This window comes from Strongylocentrotus purpuratus, unplaced genomic scaffold, assembly GCF_000002235.5.
Source record: "Strongylocentrotus purpuratus isolate Spur 01 unplaced genomic scaffold, Spur_5.0 spur5_scaffold_21, whole genome shotgun sequence".
Classification (NCBI taxonomy): domain Eukaryota; kingdom Metazoa; phylum Echinodermata; class Echinoidea; order Camarodonta; family Strongylocentrotidae; genus Strongylocentrotus; species Strongylocentrotus purpuratus.
In genome coordinates this window covers 4,864,391-4,875,929 of record NW_022145607.1, presented here as the reverse complement: position 1 = coordinate 4,875,929, position 11,539 = coordinate 4,864,391, and positions in this window count along the sequence as shown.

Here is an 11,539-nt window from a genome sequence, read left to right as displayed (position 1 = left end):
TCACAGACAGAGAGAACTAGATCAAGCCACTCCTAATCTAATTCCCAAAGGCAGTTTGAGGGAATTATTCATCAAATAAATTGTCTGGAGCTTCAAATGTGTCATTTATGGCAATAAACAAAACATAATATACTCATCAAATCATGAGACGCAATCAAGTGTATATATTTTACATAATTGAATTGAAATGCAAGGAATTATACACTACTGGGATGCAAAAGTTGAGTTACGAGATAATGATAATGTTGAATTTGAATAGCCATGTAGAATAAAAGAGACACTGATTTACATGTAGAGAGGCCTTGCACGTGGATGGCATTTTAGGTCAATGTGGAATTTATTTTGTAAAGTAAAAGTCATCAGCAACAATGGAATCATTAATGCAAATGAGTAAAAATAAGTTTTTTAAAGTCTGCATTCAAATATTTCTCCACTTCTCCAGGCTTAATGCAATACCAACACGTACAGTACTATAGACATGAATGAGAGAAGATAAACCATGCTACCCCCCCCCCCCCCCAAACAAACAAAAATAATTTTATAACATTCCATTTCAAGAGAAAATGATATTAAATATCACTTGTATAGTTATATCTTGAAAGCAAATTTAAGGAGATCCTAACAAGCAGTTGTATCAGGTATCAGGCATGATCACTATAAAAGGCTATCAACAAGCAATAAGAATGCTAAACAACAATTAAAACAGCTCATCACTGATGACCATAATTTAACCTCTCTATCAGTCCATCTTGTAATCCAATATTTGTATATCACCTGAAAATGAAAGCAATGATAATCATCACCAATACTACCACTTCAGTCGATGCGGGCCTACTTACAATTTCAATGAGAAAGTCGTTATTTCCCTATTCAGATTATTCGTATTGTCTCATGGCTCGTATCCAAGTTGGTAAAATAAAAAGAAAAACCCTTATCTCAATTCTGACAACTTCCATATAAAAAGCTCCAATTATATTTGGTTTAGCCACCCTATCCTTAGTTTTCATCTGTAAATGTCGGCACTGATTACATCTCGTTATCACTGCTTGTCTTGAAAGCCTTATTTAACTGTGTTTGTTAATATAGTTAAACGAAGTTCCGATGGTGGTGGCAGGCTAATATCAGTTTCACAATTACTCACCTCACAGTGCATGTCCCTAAAGATGAAAATGAGGATTAATGTTACTCCAATTTATGTCTGATATGCCATTGGAATTGAGGACAGATGATTGAAACTGAACACACAGTGAACAAAAACATTATCATCTGGTTTATATAGCCAGATTTAATCTAATGCAATCAAACTGTAGGAGGGGGCCTTTTTGTTCTTTAATTACATGACCCTTATGACAACATACCGGATCTCTATTTTTATAATATGTTACAAGACCTAATAAAGCTTGCCAAACAGAATTATATATCTAGACAAACTACATTTATCAAGAATTAGTTCTTTGAAACCCGGATAACATGTATAACCCCTGTCAAAGCAGAACAAATATATTTTGCCCCACCCCCTTACCTCCTTCCCTCAACCCATCTCTCTCTCTCTCATATGATAAATTTCAATGTTCATTGCTTAATATTTTTCTTATAAATAAACAAACTCCCTGTCATTGTTCTACATACATATCATAATCTTTCTTAAAGGGATCCGGTAACTTTCTCTCAGATTCTGAAACAAAATTCTGGATTTAGCTCATGATGCAATGATAATTATAAACCTTTAGGTCAGTCAGGAACCCCATGACTTTTACAAGCCGATCGCCTGCCTGATTATCAAGATATTTATGATCGGAATTACAAATTTTGAAAACTGTTCGTCTGACGGTTTTCATTACACTACAGTCTATTAGGGAAAACGAGTATGGTAAAACCGGTCACTCAAAGATTTTTACTTTTTTGAGGCAATTCTTGATCATTTTGAAGCGCCATTTTTTTAGGGCTTCAATATTACACCATATCACAGACACTGATAACACGTAGGGTCGTGTATCTCAGATTTAACATTGTTACACGATCCCTTTACAGGTAATACAAAGTTTTGGGATGGGATCTTAAATTCGGTTCATATTAGATGCATTTGCGATCCTATAATATTCATTGTTCGTTGTCGCGGTTGAAATTGAGTCTAAAGTTATGACATTGTAAATAATGAACTCTTTATGTTGTACAGCTCCCTCTCAAGGTCAAGATATTAAGCTATAAAACAATATATCTTAACTAAAATTGACCGATTGGCTATTCCCGTTTGGAATATATCACAAATATGCTGAGATTTTCATGGTCGCAGCTACCATTGTACGGCCGTAGGTGCTATTTGAAATTTATCAAAATTTACAGGAGCACCGGTAAATTTTTATATTCAATTATCCTCAAAAGCAGAAGTGTTTTAGGGGCTACATTTTCTAGTGCTTATAATACATCCACAGAGGCATCCAAATATATCGAAATTGTAAAGAATCACTATCCACCCAATTTTCAAAATGTCCCAAAACTTTGTATTACCCTTTAAGAAAAAAATAGAAGAGAGAAAGAAATAAACCAATAGAAAAGAGAGAGAGAGGGGGGGGGGAGCAAGTGAATAAAAAAAAGGTGAACTTGACACTATAACCATAGGAACTTCACACCCACTATTTCATGAGTGATTGTGCAAATTTATATCCTGTTTTAGAACGTTTTTCACTGTCCCACCACTTGATTTGAATTAATCCCCTTCCTTCCAATTATTGTGAAGTGCATTGTAACTCTGATCAAACTTATCAATCCTCACAATCAAACTAACCTTGGAAAATGAATTTAGCTACAGGCGATTTGATCACTTTTAATTTGGGATCTGACATAATATTGAAAGGTATTCCGTCATGTCCGCAGAGTACTTGATACCATGTGTGCAAATCCATGTGCGCTGCATTTTCTAATACTCTTAAAAAACTTATGTTTGGTAACGTATTGCTTAACATGAGGGTACGTGTCAAATCAATTTAAGGCTATACAGTGAAACCTGTCTATAAACTTAAAAAGACCACCCAAGGGAGACAAGAAAAGTGGTCTTTACAGGCAGGTGGTCTTTGAGCACAGGTTCCTTTAGTACATGTTCGTGAGAAAACATTTGCAGGGAAACAAAAAAAGTGGTCTGTGTAGACAGGTGGTCACTTAAGCAAGTTTGACTCTATCATTACGCCGAATTGAGAAATAGTTTGCCTAATTATGATCTCCTTTTCATTAAAAAAATTGAGTATTTCGCAGGCAATTACATTAAGTTGTTCTAACACACAATTATCCCCATTTGAAAGTTAGTTCTTTCTTCACAATGAGCAAATGACCTGTTTTGGTTCGCTCTCGCTTGCCATGCTGCAAGATTCTTCAGGCCAATTTGATTGCTGGTGCTGTTGCTGATGCAGTATGACGATTCTACTAATTATGATGAAACAAGAAAGAACTAATTTTCATTTTTACATCACCAGATAAACCTCTTCAGTTACATAATTACTCCCATGTTGGCTTGTTTTGGAATTGCATTTGCATTAGAAAATGACATAAAGGATACCAATCACAAAAAAAATACTTTCCATTCCCTATGTTTAGGTTTCCATGCCTTTCATTACGAATTAAACATAATTTTTTCACCCATCAAAAAGGTTTCAGTTTCATTTCAAAATTCATGTACCATGTACCTCACGTAACGATATACTCTAAACTATGTTGACGATGAGGAGATTTTAATTGGATTTTTTGTTCTTCTTTCATCTTTTAAATCGGCTCACTCTTACGACCTGAACAACTATGATTATTTCATATTTATATGATCTCATGATTTGCCTTTTGTATCTTTTTGGTATTGAATTATATCTTATGTAATTATGTTTATTTATGTATATTTGTGATCCTTTATTAATATACCATCAACTAATGAGGAGAGCCTCCTACAGAAACTCAGTTTCTTTGGGTAATCCTCACGCATTACATGTAGTTGATGGCTTTTTCCTGTTTATTGTGTTTATTATTGTACTTCGTTATTGTTATACCCCTTTATGTTCCTGAACATGAAATAAAATGAAAATGAAAATGAAATGTTTGATGGTACTCACAAAAGAACTTCCCAAAAGTATATTCATATAGCAACATCTAGATTTCTTTTGTTTTGGTTAAAGTCTTCGGGTTTTCACCTTTTGGGGAAACATTTACAATGCAATCATGTAAATGAACATAATGTAACTGAAATACAGCAACCTTCCTCAATCAAGCATACTAAATAATATATTCAACAGCAAGACCTTTTAAAATCTCCAAATAAACTGGTTCATTTCAGGATGCCCCAAATCTCTTTCTCAAGCAGTCCCCCGCTACCTGTACTTGTTGACAGGACATGGCCATTAGGGGGCGCTAGAGTAAATAGGAGCCATGACCAGCGGGGTAATTATTTACTGGAGGGTCCAGGAGGAGGAGGAGGAGAGAATGGGAGGAGAAGAAGACGAGATGAGATTGAAGGCTGTGGATGAACCAAGGCAATAGAAGTTCACAGCAGGGTGTCTCAGAAGAAATGATCTAATTGGCCCCGTTCACACATGTATTTTAATCTGGACTACCATCTACTATACGTTACAAATAAATGACACGTGACGTGCCAAACAATTTTGGTAGAAAATACATAGTGGCTGAGTAATGAGCATAGAAAGATATGGAAATCTGGGTAAGTAGGCTCGACACCATGTGCCAACATATAAATGTAGGTCACTATTTACAAATGGGAGTTGTGGTTTTATCAAAGATGATGCCCAGTAAGCTTTTGTTTGCATGTTTTTATTTCACTTGTTCAAACAACCAATCTACTGCAGGATAAACGATCCGGAATAAATCATAGCAATTTTCTCTGAAAATATGATTCCCATACCAGAGCTCAAGGTTAGCTTTAATGAATGCCTTACATGTATACCATAAAAAGCAATTACAATGCTTGAATCTATGTAACATACCCATCAAAACTGTAATAATTAGCTCATCACTTTCAGTTTCCATTGCAAGCTTTCAAACCTGAAGATTCAATGTACCGGTACTTAATTGTGCTACTTCACACTTTATCTCTGACGATTTGAAGGGCATTGATGATCCTATTCAGTTTATTATATCATACCAGACATTGATATACAAGAAAGTAAAAACAAGACTCATACAGCTGCCTTGTTCACCTTTTGGCTTTGATAAAGATTTATTATGTTGATAAAGTGATTAGCATTTGCTTTCATAGTTTCAATTCATAATTCTGCTAATCACATCTTTGTTTTGAAGTAATTTATCTGTATAGTATTGTGAATTACATCATTTGAGATTGAATTATCAAGCATGCTCTCATACTTTTGAAAAAATATATCTAATAATAATAATATTTGGTTATTGTATAGTGCATATCATATTAAATATAACATCCCTTTGAGCTTCGAAAGAGCTTTGGAAATGATTACCCTAGCATTAGCTCAGGTCCATTAAAGCATAATGTGCTCTAAAAGCATTTCATGTTGTAAATTCATTTCTCCTTGGCTCTCAAATTGGGATGGAGGGGGAGGGGTGGCATAATCCTACACGTCAGCTGGATACTCCCTCCACTGCCCATCATACATGTATAGGAAGGGCCAAGATATGACAGTGTCAGATAAAACACTACACTCCTACTCCTTTCAATGCGGGACAGCTTGGAAGAATTACCTGATGTAAACGCACCTTTTGTGTGATGCACCAGGGTTGCATATGAAATGTAATTTCATGCTCGGTGGTCACGGTCGCTGCAAATTAAGTGCAAATGACACGGGATGACTCAATATCAACCCCCCCCCCCTTCCAAAAAAAGACCAAATTACATTATTAAAATTGTTTAGAGTGGGTCTTTATCAAGTCTTATTTAGTGATGAAACGGAGAGGGGGGAGGGAGAGGAGGTTTAGCGAGAGAGAGAGGAGGAGGGAGGTCTGATTGAGGTAGAGAGGACACAGCTGATCAATTCTGCATAAATTGGAATGACAATAGCACTGGAGGAGACTCCGCCTTGATGCAATATTGTGTACTGTGAATCATATAATCAGGTCGTATAAAGGCAGCATATGATCCATACTTGGAGTGAATGGAGCTGCTCATGTCATACAAAGCACTTCATGGTAGGGGTTTCAGATCTCAATACCTCTCATAATTTTCATCAATTCTGAGATGCAGACAGAGTTGATGAATGAATCACGATCATAATTTCTCTCACAAAATGTAGAGTGTACACAGTATCTTGTACTAGTAGTGTACTATCCATATACATGTACATGTAGGCACATGATTCTGTTCTCAAAAAGGACTTCCTTCTTTCTATTCTTTATTTTATAATGTCATGAATGACATACATCTTCCCTCTAAAAACAAGATTATGTTAAACCCACCAAACACTACTGTCCTGTGATACAATATTCTAAGAAATGGCAGTTGTATTAGATAGAAAATCTAATCAAACACTATTTTCCTGATTTAGCTTCTAAATAATGCTAAGAATACTAATGACCAGAATTTTAGTGCATTCAACTCTTCTAGTCAGAATAAAAGCCGAACCGGCTTCAAATCGCAGACAATCGCGATGCTGGTCTGCCGTCATTACAATTGTGAGCCAATTTAGCTTTTTCTTTTCCAAGGAAGCATAAAAATCCCTTGAAATTTGGATTTTCTCAATCAAATAACTATTACAATCCTCGGTCATTAAGATTTTACATGTTTGAATGTTCATATCAAATGCTATTGCAAATTCTTTCAAAATCTGATTGTAATCGGATCATTGAGTGTGCAGTGAGCTTTACTTACAATATTAACATTGTTCAGATGAAAACAAATGGTGCTAAGGTAGTGACTTCAATGCTAGATGTACAATGGTTGGGAGAATCTATTGTTAGAGGGGGTTACACATTGACGCCTTTAAAGAAAACCATAAATATCTTTGTGGTTTAAGAATTTTTTCAGGATTTGTTGCAAGTTAAAGGGTTAGTACAGTAGAAGGAATATAATGAGTAACATTTCATACAAAAATTAACCATTTTGTTCATCAACCTTTATCAATATTACCAGTTCACGTTAAAGCTAGGGACCTGTATCAAACAATATCTGCTGCTCAAGCTTTCCTTGTAGAAGTTTATTTTGGTGTACTTTGAGGGGACTGTCTTTGTTACCACAATCTGACATTGACCAAGAAATTGCCAGAGGACTAGTCAGTCAGAATGTTGATAATACATTATTCTTCACAATTCATGAATCAAATGTAAAATTCAAGTATAGAAAGATAACGGTAAGCCCATATTTTGTCTATAAATACCAGAGATAGCAGTAAAATTAATCAAGACTTGCATGCGCCATGCATAATTTATTAAATATGATCCTAAACTAGCAAATATTTGTCAGAACACTTATATATTTTTTCATTAACCTTAATTTTACATATTTACTTTAATATCCTTTAATCATTATAATTATAATAAAAATATAATGCACAATTATAATGTACAGCCTGTGTAGCCTGTATAAGTATTACTACTTGTATACTTAAAGCCCATCTGCACTAGTTTGGCATGGAGGGATTAGACCTCCCTGCAAGGTCACTGACAGGTGGTTATCTCTCAATTAACATAAGAAAAAGGCGATCATGTGGGACCAACAGGCACCTATTAGGCATTTTTTGCTATATAGAGGGCGCAAGTGCATGTAGCTATAAGTAGTTCAGTGGGGCTTTAATATAACTTATATTAAAGGACAAGCATACATTAAGGTCAAGTTAAGAGCAGCCTGCGTACCGATGATAATTTTCATGTTTTTGCCCACCTCCCAAGCATGCTGTAATCTCATCATTTCTGGCTACACAATGACATCTCCGTTATCCTTCTCGGCCATGCACCTATCACGGCCCCCTCGACCGCTCCGTCGCGATGCGAAATCAAATTAATCAGAGATATTTACCTCGGGTCTTGGGGCAATCTCAAACTTATTTCATGATCATGGGACGTGTAATCACATATGTGTGGAAAAGCAAGCATGAGATAGTTTTCACGTAACCAGACCCTAAAAAGGAACGCTACGTGTATGTTGGTAAAAAAACACACCAAAACATGGGAACTTCAAAATGTAAATAATCACATAATGCAAATACAGAGGGCAAACTGTAATCATGAACAAGTTAAATTTTATAATCGAGTCTATTTTGTGAAAATAGAACTCATTAATACTAATGTTTGCAAAAGTTCATTATGTGGTGGTCTTAATTGCACTAGACAACATGAGACTGCTTCATAATTGAATTGAGTTTTGATCTGAATTATTTGCTGATCGGTGGAATGATAGATACATGTTCATTGATTGATCGATTGACTGATTGAATGATCAAATCATTAAATGATGAAATTTGTCCTTCATTACTTCATTGATTGATATATTAGTTAGGCAATGAACTAACTGTTATGTATTGATTAGTTTGACTGATCAATGGATTGGGAGATTGTGTGCTTGTCATATTCAATGATTTATTGCTTTTTGGTACTAAATGGTTTGTTCCTTGACTGGCTGATTGATACTTAGCAGATTTCATTCGTCAAAAATAATTAACTACATATACAGGGTATGGACTATGGAATGAAGCCCAAACTCACAAAACATGAAATTGTTTTTTAACTGCAAATTAAATTTCTCCCACTAAATGCTTACAGAAAAAAAAATAATGTAGACCTGGAAAGAAGGCTAAATGGCCATGTACCTCATGCACAGTTCAATAAGATGAGAATCCATGCATTTATGGATGAGGGAAGGGGGCAAACGATCATCGAGGAGGAGAAAGACAGACAAGGGAATGGTGGCTCCATCAAGACTTGCCCCTCAATGACCCCTAGACGCCTTAATGATATTCACATGATGCCGTGCTCAGTCACATGACCCTTTGTCTGGTGTTGCTTGTCTATGCATATTATAATGAGTACTGTTTGAATAACAATTGTGAAATATTGTATCTTAGCTTGGCATAGTGTACAAATATATTATAATGGGGAAGCATATTTTTACTATTTCTGAAGACGACTTGATGAACTCCTTTATGATGAGCTGTACGGGACACTATAACAGAACATCTGAAATTTTGATGAGAAAATCCTCTTTCAGATTTACATGTACATGTATAAGCAATTTATTTCACCAAAATCAAATGGTTGTAGAAAATGAAAAAAAACGATGGATGAAACTTCATTTAGACTATAAACTTTGTGATTTTCAAAACATTCCTTGAAATATTTTCAATTTAACAAGTGAATCTTGAAGCATTTGAAACTAAGTTAAAAACCAAATAAACACTAATAATTGATATATTTCATTAATAATGATTTTGAAATGTATAATAGTTTGTCATTTATATCGTTCATTGGTACAGTTTTTATATTTAAAAAATGTGTTGAATTTATAGAAAAATAAATCATATTCACAAAGAATAAATTGCACTAAAGTTTAATCACTACAATGATATACAATTATATGTGTAGTTCTAAAGACAAGTCACAATCAGAATGGGTATGTAACTGAGCAGGCACTGCTCTAATGCAGTGATTTTTCACTTGCCTCATCATTTCAATTAAATCAAATAAAGTAGTGTGGAAATTTCCTGCATATATACTTTACCGTGAAATGCGCCATTTTCTCAAACGGTTGTGAACCCTTGGATGAATTGAGCCTTTTGCACGGGTAAATGCCAATAAAGTACTGTCCCCCGACCACGAGATAATTGCCCAGGGGCCCGAAAATTAAGTATGACAAAGGGGAGCAATCAGTCTAATGCATATTTGAGGCTGTCGTAATGCAACGTCGTAATGCAATGGCATCAGTCGGCAGAATCCAAGAGTGAGAGAGATTTCAACTAATTAACCACCTCTCTCCACTGAACAGGGTTGAGATTCATATCAAAATGGCCACTGCTTTAAAATCAAAGAGAGAGAGCCTCGCCATGAAGGACGTTGAGCCTATGTTACTGATTAGACATCAGATTAAAGGGATAGTTGATTTCTGTTGCAGAGGGCGCTACACAAAAAAAAAATTTGGTGAGATCATGAAAAACTGAGGGTCAAATTTGAAAGAACATAATATTTAAATGACAAAATCATCTTTGTTTGATCAAAATCGGTTCAGAAATGGCTGAAATATAATGATTTCTAATACTTGTGTACCACCATAAATATATTTACCACTTATATTACCCACAATTAGCTTGCTCATGCATTGTTATTTTTAATTAAATAATTAATTAACCGTCACAGTGTATTTTTGAAAGTGGAGCTGAATTGGTATGATTGGCTAAATTTCACACATTTTGGGGTCTAAAATTACCTTCATAGCAATTTTAGGTTCTAAAAGGGCACTATACACTGTAAATGTCATAGATAAGAATAAGAAAAATAACCATGCACTTTGAAGGCATTTGCATTCTGAAAACAGAACTCAACTATCCCTTTAAGTGAAATGAATAGTGGTTTCTTTGAATAACAAGAGTTACAAGGTTATTTCCTTTAACCACAACTTGAAAAAATTTGCCAATAGCTGGGCAAAATTTGAGTAAGACTCAGAGAAATAACATCCATCATGCTAAAGTGCTTTAATAAATGTTATAGCATTACACTGTGAAACTGAGTGTTTAATTCTTGTTCCATATCAATTGCATACTTTAAAAGTACAAAGCAGAATACTCTAGATACATGTAAACATGCACACTAATAGTAGAAACATCTGCTCAATAAGGTAAATATTGTAATGTAAACACAGATATACATGATACTGTACATGTACCACTGCCATATTCAGCGCAATAAGGAAGTAGCCCAGGCATAAAATATATTTATCCAAATGACAAAACGAAATATATTTATAAGGATGCATGTGCTACTGTAAGAGGAAACTGATCATAAACACACACAGTGGAATCACTAGTGCATTGTACCTTGAAAAGTAAACATACTCTTAGTTTATTAGCCAAGTGTCCTTCAAATAAATACATAAATATTGGGGATGTTGACAAGGAAATACTTAGTATTTTTATTGATTTTGAAAATGTAATAAAACATAGAAGTAGGAAATGAAAAGCTGTAAGCTATTAAACTTATTACTCTTGAAGTTATAACCCTACCCCAAACCTTTATCTCTCTCTCCGTTCATATACTTCTAAATAATAATGTTATACATGTAAGTAACTTAATAACTGGAGTTACCCCCCCCCCCCCCCTTTCAAACGAAAGCATGCTTTATCTACATGTACAAGCAGATGATCCAATCATATTCTTCCAATACACAAAGAAGAACAAATATCATTTCTGTCAAGCTTGACGTGATTCAGTGGTAGGTCCAAAACTGTCCAAGACATGATGAACATTTCCAGTATATAGTCGGGTATATTCATGGACCAATAACTTGCAACTGTTAAACATTCCCCCATAGAACAATTAGAGTCACATTAAATTAATAGCTATACAGTGTACATGTGTTAAGGCTCAATACCGACTAATG